The 14,273-nt window shown below is 39.2% G+C and overlaps 1 protein-coding gene across 2 annotated transcripts in view; it reads right to left on the bottom strand.

Moving 5' to 3' along the window:
* LOC118364286 (R-spondin-1-like) overlaps positions 1 to 10,584 on the bottom strand; it is a 38,472-nt gene extending 27,888 nt beyond the window's left edge. For both annotated transcript variants that reach the window (XM_052489381.1, XM_052489383.1), the window contains exons 1-2: positions 10,435 to 10,584; positions 10,041 to 10,157 (exon numbers count right to left, since the gene is read on the bottom strand). The gene's annotated coding sequence lies outside the window, so the exon portion shown is untranslated. The remainder of the gene's footprint in view (positions 1 to 10,040; positions 10,158 to 10,434) is intronic.
* Positions 10,585 to 14,273: the final 3,689 nt, after the last annotated feature.

Below are 14,273 nucleotides of genomic sequence, written 5' to 3'. Positions count from 1 at the left end.
TTGTCTTTTGACCTGAAATCAAAGCATAAGATAATGCACTTTCTTTCCAGATTTAAATGGACCTCAGTCATTTCCAAGCTTTGAAATCGATGCAGATTCATTCAAATTATTAGCAGCTATGGCACAATGAAACAAAATACCACAAATAGTTTTGGGTCGCTTGCTACACTTCCAGTTGCCTTTGGAGAAGAGAGTTGATTTGAAAAATATGTTTGCTCCATTCTTAAAATAAAAGAATGAAAAAACACATAATAGTCCTTCTACAAACACTTGGAATGAACAGCCTTGTAACATTGGTGCAGAGATCTTCTCAGATAATGTCAAGCTATATTTACAGCTCTTGCACACGGAAGACATAAGGCATAGCTTGTCTGGAACAGTGCAAACAGGGTCTCCTACCCCAAGGGTGAAACAGCAAAACAAGGCCATATTTGGCTGTTGTACTTATTGTGGCTTGTGAATCATACAGAGTAGGCCTACAAAGACATTTGGGTGAGTTCTTAAAGAGCAACCTCCCCTAAAAAAACAACTTCTCATTTAGAAAACAGCCTATGTGGCATAGATATGAATCAGAAATATGTATTATACTGTCAAAATGTACTTAAAAGTGTAAATAGGATCATTTTGGTCATAGTCAGTCTTGACCAACACAGTTTTTATTTGATGTTTTTTACTTGTGACCATCACAATATAAATGAAAGTTGGATTTGTTTCAATCCTGGTCACATGCCGACAGCTGGCAGCACACAAGTAATCATCAATACTGGGGGCAGCTAACTGCATGGTTGACTTTGGATATCCCTATGGGGCTAGTTAGGGACCATCAGGTAAATTACAAAATGTACATAGGACAATTTGTTAAAATTCCAATAGCTCCAAATTTCAATGACTTAAAAATCTCAAACCAACTATAAATTGTAGAAATGCATATACAAAATGAAAGCATTTAATGAAAAAACTAAAAAGGTATGCAAATATTGTCTCATTTACATTGTGTAATGTATTGATGGTCCCTAACTAGCCTCGGCGATAGGTTATCCAAAGTCAAACCAATTTTGCCACAGTTTCACACCAGCCGACTGAAGCCAATTGTCTAAATAATTTCGCTATCTCTTCCCACCTGCAAACAAACGTGAGACCTGCACATCAATCCCCACCCTGAAACCAACTCGCGTTTGAATTCAGTCATGGCCGCTATCATTTCTTAATGAACCAAATCTAAAACGAGACCAAATCAGGAAGTGCAGAGACCCTTTAACATTCCAAAAGGACCTACAATACACTACAATGTCCCTAAACTGCACTACAACGTCCCTACAATACACTACAATGTCACTAAACTGCACTACAGCGTCCCTACAATACACTACAATGTCCCTAAACTGCACTACAACGTCCCTACAATACATTACAATGTCCCTAAACTGCACTACTACGTCCCTAAAATACATTACAATGTCCCTAAACTGCACTACAACGTCCCTACAATACACTACAATGTCCCTAAACTGCACTACAGCGTCCCTACAATACAATACAATGTCCCTAAACTGCACTACAATGTCCCTACAATACACTACAATGTCCCTAAACTGCACTATAGTGTCCCTATAGAAACCTATAATCAAACCTGCAAGAATCCCAGCTAGATCTTACCATGCTTGTCTTACATTACTGCTACAACCCAGCAAGGCAGTTTAGCCTCCAATTCTGACCCTAAACTCAAGTGGCTGCTCAAGGAATCCAGATAAATGACAAAAAAAAGAGAGTAATCCAGTGAATTCTGTAATAAACGAAGGAGGACTGGAATGAAAAATAACAAATCATTCATACACGTGTCATTAACTACACGGCAGAAAATGAATACAGATGCATAGCCAGTGTGGCTGAAATCGACCAGGCAGCCCCTTTCCAGTGAGCCCATTTGTGTAAAAATGTCTTGCTATTGTAAAACAATATTAATGTGAGCAGGGACAGTATTTAATTACAGGGTCTCGTCCATCATGTTGAAAAAGAGCGTCTCTCTGAGGGGAGTCTCTGAGATTAAGGGCCGCTGTCTGGGTCCCCTCTGTTGCGGCGAGTTAGTATGTGAAGAAGTCACATATAAACACACACATTCATGCTATACACACACACACACACACATCACAACTCCTGCTAATAGACTCTTATTATGATTGCTATATACTGCACAATTTAAACACTTGCTCACCAAAACATGTGTAAATATTGGACTATAAATTGTGCCTTCCCGTATTATACTGTACTTATGCTAAAATATTTATTATATTCTACTGAGCCATTTACTTTATGTTCATATTCTTATATTTTATTATTTATTTTTGTTGTCGCATTGTTGGGAAGGAACCTGTAAGTAAGCACTTTGTTGGACGATGTATACCATGTGTATCCTGTACATATGACTAATAACACTTGAAACTTGAAAAACACACAAAGTAAAGAAGCTGAAACAGAACAACAACAAGCACAGGCTAACACACCACAGTAGCATACAGTATCGAACATACTGTGGTACACATGAATTACAGTCAAACAGTTTGACACGCTAAATACTCCTCTAGGGAGACTGCCTTGCCAAGCCATGTCAAAGATCTCAGTTAACCAGCTTAAGAGGATCTTGGGTTCTGAGAATATGAAATATACTTACTCTGAGAATTACAACCTAACAAGGATAAAGAGTGGGACTTCCACCTGCACCCCAGCTTTCTCCGCTGTTGCTGCCCGGGTTTATTTGCATTTTGAGGTGAATATTAGACACATTTCTTCAACAAATCCCCCTATATTTACCGTCAAGAGCCAAAAACGCTAAGGTTTGCTAATTGAGAAGGATGCTTTGAGAGCGAGAAGAACATGTCCTGGACCAGGGGAATGAACAACCTTGAACAACACATCTAGACAAGGGCTGAGTAATTTAGGAGATGTGCCAGAGACGGTTTCACACCAAAATCCACCTACGACTCTTTACTACCTGCCACTCTGTCCCATCCATCCATATCGGACCTTTATATTACAGCGTGGCAATAAGCCTAGAAGTGGCAATGGACTACTCCTACTCAGAGAGAGAGAGAGTGTAGTGTGTGAGAGAGCGAGCGAGCGAGAGAGATATGATGAAGAAAGACAAAATAGTTGAAAATATTGATAAGAAAGCAAGGCAGATCAAGAGCAAGATGGGCACAAAACTCACAACATGACAACATAAGTGTCATCCTTCCACATGACAGCTGACCTGTCCTCTGGATATGAGGAACATCTCACTGACCTGCTCTGGGGTCACAGTGGCACTTCTTGACAGTTTTCTATGTGCTCTGTCTCGGTTCCCTCATCCATTAAACAGACACAAGCACTGTGTCCCTTTCTTCACTGCCGGCTCCATTCATCTGAATGGAACTGAACTCCCTCATCAAATAGTCAGGAGATTAAATTGCCCTGCTCTGTAAGTCCTTTTGATGAATCAATTATTAAATCAGGCAGGCTCCAGTGAAAGGGAGCTCCCGCTCTGGGAATTTGTTGAAAGTGAGAAAGTGCCACTACACAGAGCTCAGAGTCAGAAACCTAGCCTACCGATGAACCCGTCAAAATAAAGTAATTTAGATCTCAGAGGCCTAATTCACTGGCTAATGTGGTAGGAGTAGTACAAGAAAATGTAAGCTCAGTAAAGCAATAATGGAGTGACACTGTATCATACTCTATTGCATCCAGCCACTCAAAAATCAGGACTGTTTGCATACCCTAATGTAAATGAAGTTAATTCAACAACATTAAAGAGACCAAAAGTGTGTTCAAATAGTCCTGTTTATTATGGTTAGCCAAAACCAATGTTCTGATTGTGACTCCCAGAACATTGTACATTTTGGGGTACTAAAATTGACTTGGACTGAATTAGGTGCAGGAACTCAGCAATACTTTTGAGCTAATAATACTATTCTATAACAGGTGCAAGAACTCAAGCAATAGAAAATCAGAGGTGCCAGTACCAAGTTCCGTTGAGCTCCTGCCCAAATCAAGCACTGCTTATACTGTAGAATCATGAAGCCAAAACAGCCATCTCCACTGTCAACTTCTATGTAAAAAATGTTTAAATAAAAATCTCCCTAAACTGCACGTAATTCCAACAATATTTCAAAAAGCTGTCTTTAGCTTTCTATTGTATTTAGCTATTTTAAAGCTGCACTATGTAACTTTTTGGGCCACCCAACCAAATTCACATAGAAATATGAGTTCTAGCTATCATCAAGTCTAAGAAGCGGTGGATCTGTTCTATGTGCGCCATGTCTATGCTTCCTGTTCTTAAGTTTAGTTTTTGCATCTTTTACTTTAGATCGCTGAAAATACAATATTTTAGGCTATGGAAAATATATTTCACAGAGGTTTAGATGGTACAATGATTCTCTACACTATACTTGCTTGTTTTGTCACATAAACTGAAATTAGGTGAACTATTAGAATTTTAGCAACCAGGAAATGGCAGAGAGATTTCTGCATAGTGCATCTTTAAACTCAGAACACTAGCAGTTGCAATCACCAGCAAGTGTGAGTGAGACAATGAAAAAGACCAGAGCAGTAAACAGGCCATAAACACAACTGGTGGTAAAGCACTGAATAAAGTAAGAGTACACACAAATGTTTCGTTCCACTCCCACATTTCATTCCCTGTCCTCCCCAGGACCGCCACAAGCTGCATTGCCTTCCTCTGCTTCCACACAGGCACAGGGAAACAACAACAAAAACTGTGGCAGCCAACAGAGCCTGCTCTGGTGCTACTTATGTACTCCAACACACCTCCTATCCTCCTGTTTTTGTAATATAATGAAATTACTGCTAGGTGGTGCCTGCCACATGGGCACCGAATGGAGAGATTGGCTCCAGTGTAAGGGCTTTTAACTGGGCCTTTTTCTTTCCATTCAGATCCAGATTATTTGGTTCAACAACTGCAGGCAGCGAAGAAACAGGAAAGTTATGTGCACTTTCACCCAGGTATACAGTACATCAATGTTTGATTTACTTTTATTTTCTTATACTCCCATCTCTGCCTCTGGGCTGTAAGCTCTCGTCGCATTAGCCAAACCCGCCCACAGGTCGATGATAGGGGAGACAAACACGCTGGCCAGCTGCCTTGAGACAACAGTCCAGCATTAACAGAGAGGGGTAGAGACAGAGAGAGTCTGCTGTTTGCTGATGATCTGATGCTTCTGTCCCCAACCAAGGAGGGCCTACAGCAGCACCTAGATCTTCTGCACAGATTCTGTCAGACCTGGCCCCTGACCGTAAATCTCAGTAAGACATGGTGGTCCAAAAAAGGTCCAGTTGCCAGGACCACAAATATAAATTTAATCTGGACAACGTTGCTCTAGAGCACACAAAAATATATACCTACCTCGATCTAAACATCAGCACCACAGGTAACTTCCACAAACATGTGAACGATCTGAAACACAAGGCAAGAAGGGCCTTCTACACCACACCATTAATTAGGCCAATACCCGCTAATTATCATAATTCAGAAAAGAGCTGTTAAATTCCACAACTACCTAAAAGGAAGCAATTACCAAACCTTCCATAACAAAGCCATCACCTACAGAGAGATTAACGTAGAGAAGTGTCTCCCAAGCAAGCTGGTACTGTGGCTCTGTTCACAAACAGACACCACAGAGCCCCAGGACAGCAACACAATTAGACCATGAACAAATGTATATGATAATTACTTGACACATTGGAAAGAATTGACCAAAAGCAAAGCAAACTGGAATGCTATTTGGCCTTAAACAGAGAGTACAAAGTGGCAGAATAGCAGACCACTGTGACTGACCCAAAATTGAGGAAAGCTTTGACTGTGTACAGACTCAGTGAGCATAGCCTTGCTATTGAGAGAGGCTGCCATTGGCAGACCTGGCACTCAAGAGAAGACAGGCTATGTGCACCCTACCCACAAAATGAGGTGGAAACTGAGCTGCACTTCCTAACCTCCTGTCAAATGTATGACCATATTAGAGACACATATAGTGCCTTTGTTATGTTACAGCCTTATTCTACAATGATTTAAATTAAACAATTTCCTCAGCAATCTACACACAATACCCCATAATGACAAGACAAAACCCGGTTTTTAGAAATATTAGCAAATTTATTAAAAACAAAAAACAGAAATTCTTCATTTACATAAGTATTCAGACCCTTTGCTATGAGACTCGAAATTGAGCTCAGGTGCATCCTGTTTCCATTGATCATCCTCGAGATGTTTCTACAACTTGGAGTCCACCTGTGGTAATTTAAATTGATTGGACATGATTTGGAAAAGGCACACACCTGTCTACATAAGGTCCCACAGTTGACAGTGCATGTCAGAGCAAAAACAAAGCCATGAGGTTGAAGGAATTGTACGTAGAGCTTCAAGACAGGATTGTATCCAGGCACAGATCTTAGGAAGGGTACCAAACATTTCTGTAGCATTGAAGGTCACCAAGGACACAGTGGCCTCCATAAATTTTAAATGGAAGAAGTTTGGAACCTGCAAGACTCTTCCTAGAGCTGGTCGCCCGGCCAGACTGAGCAATCTGGGGAGGGCCTTGATCAGGGAGTTGACCATGAACCTCTCCTTTCTCTCTCTCCCTCTGTGGAGATGGGAGAACTTTCCAGAAGGACAACCATCTCTGCAACACTCCACCAATCAGGCCTTTATGGTAGAGTGGCCAGGCTGAAGCCACTCTTCACTAAAAGGCACATGACAGCAAGCTAGGAGTTTGACAAAAGACACCTAAAGACTCTTAGACCATGAGAAAAAAGATGATCTGGTCCGATGAAACCAAGATTTGAGGTCTTTGGGCTGAATGCCAAGTGTCACGTCTGGAGGCAGTGGTGGAAAAAGTACCCAATTGTCACACTTGAGTAAAAGTAAAAATAACTTAATAGAAAATGACTCAAGTAAAAGTGAAAGTCAACCAGTAAAATGCTACTTGAGTAAAAGTCTAAAAGTATTTGGCTTTAAATATATTTAAGTATCAAAAGTAAATGTAATTGATAAAATGTACTTAAGTATCAAAAGTGAAAGTATAAATTATTTCAAATTCCTTAATTACCCAAACCAGGCGGCACGATTTTCTTGTTTTTTGTCATTTATGGATAGCCAGGGGCACACCTCAACACTCAGACATAAATTACAAACGAAGCATTTGTGTTTAGTTAATCTACCAGATCAGGTAGTAGGGATGACCAGGGATGTTCTCTTGATAAGCGTGTGAATTGGACCATTTTCCTGTCCTGCTAAGCATTCAATTGTAACAAGTAATTTGGGGTGTCAGTGAAAATGTATGGAGCAAAAAGGACATTATTTTAAAAAGTAAAAGTTGTCAAAAATAAAAAATTGTAGAATAAAGTAGATACCAAAAAAAAAGACTTAAGTAGTACTTTAAAGTATTTTTAAGTGATACTTTACACCACTGTCTGGAGGAAATCTGGCACCATCCCTACGGTGAAGCATGGTGGTGGCAGCATCATGTTGTGGGGATGTTTTTTAGCGACAGGGACTGGGAGACTAGTCACGATCGAGCAAAGATGAACAGAGCAAATTACAGTGAGATCCTCGATGAAAACCTGCTCCAGAGCGCTCAGGACCTTAGACTAGGGCGAAGGTTCACCTTACAACGGAACAACGACCCTAAGCACACAGCCAAGACAACGCAGGAGTGGCTTTGGGATATGTCTCTGAATGTCCTTGAGTGACTCAGCCAGAGCCCGAACTTAAACCTGATCGAAGACTGTAGACTGTAATCTCAAGACTGTAATCGCTGCCAAAGATGCTTCAACAAAGTACTGACTAAGGGTCTGAATATGAATGTACATTTGATATTTCAGATGTTTATTTTTAATAAATTAGCAACAATTTCTAAAAATCCATTATTGCTTTGTCATTATGGGGTATTGTGTGTAGATTGATGAGGGACACAACAATTTCATCAAGTTTAGAATAAGGCTTTAACCTAACAAAATATGGGAAAAGTCAAGGGGTCTGAATACTTTCCGAAGGCACTGTATTTCCTTCAGATTACACAGACCCACAAATAATTAAAAAACAAATTCAATTTGATAAAATACCACAGTGTGCCATCACAGCAGCTAGATTTGTGACCTGTTACCACAAGAAAAGGGCAACAAGTGAAGAATAAACACCATTGTAAATACATCCCATATTTATGTTTATTTATTTCCCCTTTTGTAATTTAACTATTTGCACATAGTTATAACACTGTACATAGCCATAATAAGACATTTTAAATGTTATGAGTGTAAACTATTATGAGTGCAATGTATATAGTTAGTTTTTATTGTTTATTTCACTTTTATTTATCTATTTCACTTGCTTTGGCAATGTAAACATGTGTTTCCCATTCCAATAAAGCCCTTTGAATTTAATTTAATTGAGAGAGTGGGTGAGGAGAGTAGAGCGAAAGGAAGAGTGAAGGAGAGAGGCAATGATTGTGAGGAAATAGGTGGTAGGAAGGCGTTATCAGTAGTCACTCTCCTTCTAGGCCCCATAGACTGCTCAGCACCATTGACACTCTCTAATCTAAAGCTGCAGGTAGTAGTAGCACCATGCAGGGCATCTGCATGTGCATGTGTGCCGAAAAACACCTGGCTCTGCCACTGGATTGCTTCAGGAGCCTCCACAGCCCATTATTGGTAATCACTTCCTGTGCAGGGAAAGCTGGGTAAAATGTGCTACACATGTAGACTACAACACTATAGGACTGCCTGCTATGTACTGTACAGTAGATCTCTCTCCTTCCTTCCTTCCTCCTCCACCTCCTTGTCTGATCTCTCCCACTGAGTTGTACAAGGAGGAGAATTCCTCTGTGTTCCCAGCACCACCCTGCTCTTTCAAAAGCACCCATAGTCTATGGGGCGCCAGCAGTCAGGGTTAGCCACGCTGTCTGTCTGCATGCCGCACATGCTAGCACACCATGCTGACTTACAGCTGCCTACATTGGTCTTCTGAGGAGAAAGGAAAATCTATTGGAGATCCCCACCTGCCCCAGTCCACTCCAGCATCTCTCTCTCCCATAATCTCGGTCTCCAATTGTCTGTCTCCCTCCTGTTTATCAATCTCTTTTTAAAGCGGAACTCAAGTGGTCAGTGTTAATGTAAGACTGGTGGAGAAGCAGAAAGAGACAGACAGATACAGACCGAGACAGAAAACCGGAGAGAAAGAAAGAGCAAGAACGAGAGAGTGAGAACAAGAGAGCAAGAAGGAGAGTGAGCGAGAGGGAGAGATAAATGAAGCCAGTGCTGTTTTAATTAACTGCTAAATTGCTGCTGCAACATGTGGAATTCCAAAATACATTTCTGCACACTCTATTGCCTAAATATGCTTGAAAAGCGACCAGCAGAAGAAAAAAGCATGCCTTCATACAATCAGGGAACCCCTAATGGATACAAACGGAGGCATTTAGGATGTCTCAAATTTCAGATTTTTTTCTCCAGAAGAAGTGATATAAATACGTTTTATTAAATATCATGGGGTTCCTTATGCACACAGGTTACTAAAAAGGAGATGATTCCTCTTCCGACATGCATTTTTGAATGTTAATGACAGTAACATATTTTTCAGACAAAAATGTTTTTTCCTGACACTTACCTGGTTCTACAAAATAACAGCAAATGACATAATGTTGCATTTCACAAAATAAAACAAAAAATCAACTTCAATGTCACTGACATTTAAAAAGTTGAATACTAAAATCATTCAATAATGAAAAAACCTAATAATAATAAAAAAAATAATAATAACACCTCAAAAATACTTTCATTTTGACCATTAAATGAGGGGTGTTTATTAGAGGTAAGCCTATTATTCGGCATTAATTAAAAGTTAATTAAGCCATAGTAGGCTAGCCTAAAAAAAATAAGTAATTTATTTCCCATATTACTAAAACGAATTACAGAGCTCTAAACTATTCCAAAATGCACTATCAGTTTCCAGTCATACAGAATCCATAGCAGAATAACAGCTTGAAAATTCGACCTACCTGTGCATTGCAAACCTCTTATGGTGAGATCCAGTGAGTTGTCGGGTCTCAATTTCCTTTTTATAAGGGAAAATTCGTAACTTGTTTGGTTTCAAAAGAACTCCTCCTACATGACCCCTTCACATGAGATGATAAAGAGATATTAGATCATTATAGAGAAACAAATCATTCCCTTTGTTGTATTTTATCAGTTGGCAATTTATGTTGCCATCAAACATTTGGGCTCTCCGTGTGCATTATTTATGGAAATTTAAAAATCTGCAACTCATTTCAAATAAAATGAGAAACTAATCTTTCAAATGCAATCCGCCGAAAAAATGTTTGTATAACTTTTGCTATTTCTTTCAGTCAGCGCAGTTATTTATAAGAAGGCTCGTGCTAGTAAATCACTCACTTGATGCAATTTCCACATAAATCCAATTTTAAGCGTCGGAAACCTTCCAACTCAGACAAGTCATTCACAATCCTGGGGTATTTGCATCCAACCCCATCTAGTGCAGGAGACTCCGCATGCATGATGTTGAGTTGGCCCCACCCCTCAAACTCACACAGACTGCGAGACGAAAAACCAGAGGTGGAACAGTTGGGTTGTGCTGTGCTGTTTGTTTATATCAACAAATCTGGTTAAATACCATTAGTTCTAATCTGTGCTGTAATGAAGCACGAAAAAAATACCCGCAACTTTCGGTCATCAAGCCTTGCCCAGCTGGATTGGTTTACCCTTAAAGTGAGGCATTTAAATTAGGTATATTACGACCACTGATAGGCTACAATCTTATTTTACGGGCCAAACGACTTTTCTAATTATAATATTTTTCTACCTAAGAAAATATATTTTGGCCTTGCATTGAAACACATCATCCTCAGTGGCTGTGCATAGGTCTAGTCATTTTTACTGACAACTAGGCCTACACTAATAAGATGATTGAATCAATTTGATTATGCATATCTCTCCTTGACAGGTGTTTCCTGCCAGCGCGCGAACGTATAGTTTTGGCGCAGTGTAAGGCCGGTGCAAAGGATGCAAAAGAAAGGTAGACTTTGCCCAAATCGATATCACCATTCAAATGTTGAGTTAGCGGATTGTTTCTATTTTTTTTTTTAGATTTGGCCATATTTGCGGTAGGCTAATATTAACTGGCAGTTGGAAATGTTAAATTAAATAGTATTGACTTGAGGTAAAAACGTTTGGTTACTACAGTAGGTAGGCTATGCCATTGCTATCCTAAAATCCTACTAGAGTACATACAGTACTGTATGACTTTGAGGGGGAACCTTTCTACTCATGGCCTTTAGGCTGTACAGGATACAAAAGTTGTAACTTACCGAAAGTGCTACCTTTCTTTTATTATCTAGGATAGTAGCCAAAATATATCGTCCATGGTAGTTGTGCATCTGTCATTTTATTTGCAGTAGCTGATAACACTAACTCTCCTTGACAGGTGCTTGCCGCCATGTGTGCAAAAGAAGAGCACGAGAACTGGACGTGTGCGAACAAGGTGAAAAATGGCAAACAAATAATGTTGTCTTTTATATGTCGAAGTATGTTTGATTCTTTTGAAGTGTCCAGTTTTGCTGAAGTAATATTGATTGCCAACAGTGTCATACTTGAGTAAAAGTAAAGATATCAAAAGAAAATGACTCTAGTAAAAGTGAGTCACCCAGTAAAATACTACTTGAGTAAAAGTCTAAAAGTAGTTGGTTTTAAATATACTTAAGTATCAAAGTACATGTAATTACCAAAATATACTTAAGTATCAAAGGTAAAAAATATAAATCATTTCACATTCATTATATTAAGCAAACCAGAAGGCATGATATTCTTGTTTTATTTCATTTATGGTTAGCCAGGGCACAATCCAACATTTAGGGAGTCTACCAGATCCAAGGTAGTAGGGATGACCAGGGATGTTCTCTCGAGAAGTGTGTGAATTTGACAATTTTCTTGTGTCTTGCTAAGCATCCGGAATGTAAGGAGTACTTTTGGGTGTCAGGGAAAATGTATGGAGTAAAAAGTACATTATTTCTTTAGGAATGTAGTGGAGTAAAAGTAGTCAAACATAAATAGTAAAGTAAAGTACAGATACCCCCAAAAGCGACTTTTAAATAAGTACTTTACACCACTGATTGCCAATCATTATCTTAAATGAACTGTCCTTGTCTTTAGATAGAAAAAAGGCAAGGAGGGATGGAAGCAACTGCTACATGGGCATGACTAGGACATACAGTATGACTTCGAAGAGCAAGGTTAGTTCACCATAGGGCGACGCACAATTGGCCCAGTGTCGTCCGTTTTGGTCGGTGTAGGCTGTCATTGTAAATAAGAATTTGTTCTTAACTGACTTGCCTAGTTAAATAAAGGTTAAATAAATAAATAAAATACAATTCAAATTATCTGCCTATTCTAATATGGTCTAAAAGTACTACCTTTTCTAATGTTCAATAACTTATTTAAAACCACCTGTTTTGCATAAGGTTATCGAACTGTGACAGAAGGGGCATTATTAAATGTAGGCTAGCTATACTGTGCGGGCCAGTAGGCAGAGTGGTCCTGGAGTCATAGCAAATGTTGAATAAGCCATTGAGTTCCCAAAATGTTGCACATATTGTCATGAACAATAATCAACTTAGTCAGAGAGCAAGATATACACAATTTCAACAGAAACGTTGCAAATATTATATATACCTCCAAAACCCTGGGCCCTTTTAAACTAAATATGGTGTACTTCGGTCATGTATATATTAACGCTCCCCACATATTTCCTTTCCTTACCACCTCTCCATTTTGCAGAGGGGCAAGGTCGAGAGTGTGTGCTATTCACTAATAAGGAGCAGGAAAGTTTTCTAATGAGTTTTGGCCCACCAATCCACCTATAGAGATGATGTATTATTTACACCAGAACTGGCCTCATATAAACCAATCTTGCATGACATGGAATGATCATGCTTAAAGTGTTGTTTAGTAATAGGAAACTCATAGTTCCATCAATCTCTCTCTTGCTCTCGCTCTCCCGCTCTCTTTCCCAGTGATGAATAACAGTCAGCACACTTGTTTCTCAAGTGTTGCAGAATGTTTAGATACCAAAATTGTTTAGATACCCGTCAAATCAACCAGAGTATTTGTGCCAATAGAATAAGAGAATGAGAATGAGAGTAGAGAGAAATGACAAGCGTAGAATAAATGACAAGCTTAGTAAGCTTCTGCACTGACAGTATACATTGTGTAGAAAACATTAAGACCACCTTCCAAATATTGAGTTGCCCCCCCCACCCCAATGTTGACTCCACTGCTTCCCACAGTTGTATCAAGTTGGCTGGATGTCCTTTGGGTGGTGGACCATTCCTGATACACATGGGAAACTGTTGAGCGTTAAAAAAAACAGCAGCGCTGCAGTTCTTGATACAAACCGATGCGCCTAGCACTTACTGTACTACCATACCACGTTCAAAGGCATTTACATATTTTGTTTTGCCCATTCACCCTCTGAATGGCACACACACAATCCATGTCTCAATTGTCTCAAGGTGTAAAAATCCTTCTTTAACCTGTCTCCTCGCCTTCATCTACACTGATTGAAGTACATTTACCAAGTATGATCAATAAGGGATCACAGATTTCGCCTGGATTCACCTGGTCAGTCTATGTCATGGAAATAAGAGGTATTCTTAATGTTTTGTACACTCAGTGTATGTTAAATTAACATCAATCTCAAAACAGTTTATATTTCCTCATAATCCAACAGGGGGCCATAAACAGCAATTCCTGGAGATTCTTCAGATCAGTGATCCTTGTAAACTGAATTTTCCAGTTTACAAGGTTCCCAGTCTCCTTTTCGTTGGGGCTCAAACCACAATATGTGAGACAACTTACAGTTTATAAATCGCTTTGGTACTATTTTTACATATATGTGGTGAATTGTTTTACTCTTAGTACAAAACTCCAAACTGGTAACACTTGTAACACAGCCAGTCTTACAATCAAAACCTTTCATTGTGCATTCATTTTGTTTGTAGACATCTTTCACCACACAACCATTGATCCAAAATACAAATTTACTGTGAAATATAATGAGTACATTGGTTTATTCACCAAAACACAACCTAATGATATCTTCTCAATGTAGTTATTTTGACAACCAGTTAATCCAATAGCAAAAAAATGTAAGATACGTTTAAAAATTGCGTTTTGAATGTCGTATGCTACAGTACTGTAAATTACAGTACATTACACTG

The sequence above is a fragment of the Oncorhynchus keta genome, chromosome 31, assembly GCF_023373465.1.
Source record: "Oncorhynchus keta strain PuntledgeMale-10-30-2019 chromosome 31, Oket_V2, whole genome shotgun sequence".
In the NCBI taxonomy this organism is placed as follows: domain Eukaryota; kingdom Metazoa; phylum Chordata; class Actinopteri; order Salmoniformes; family Salmonidae; genus Oncorhynchus; species Oncorhynchus keta.
Note: the sequence above shows the minus strand (reverse complement) of the source record. Positions and strands in the feature narration are given on the sequence as shown.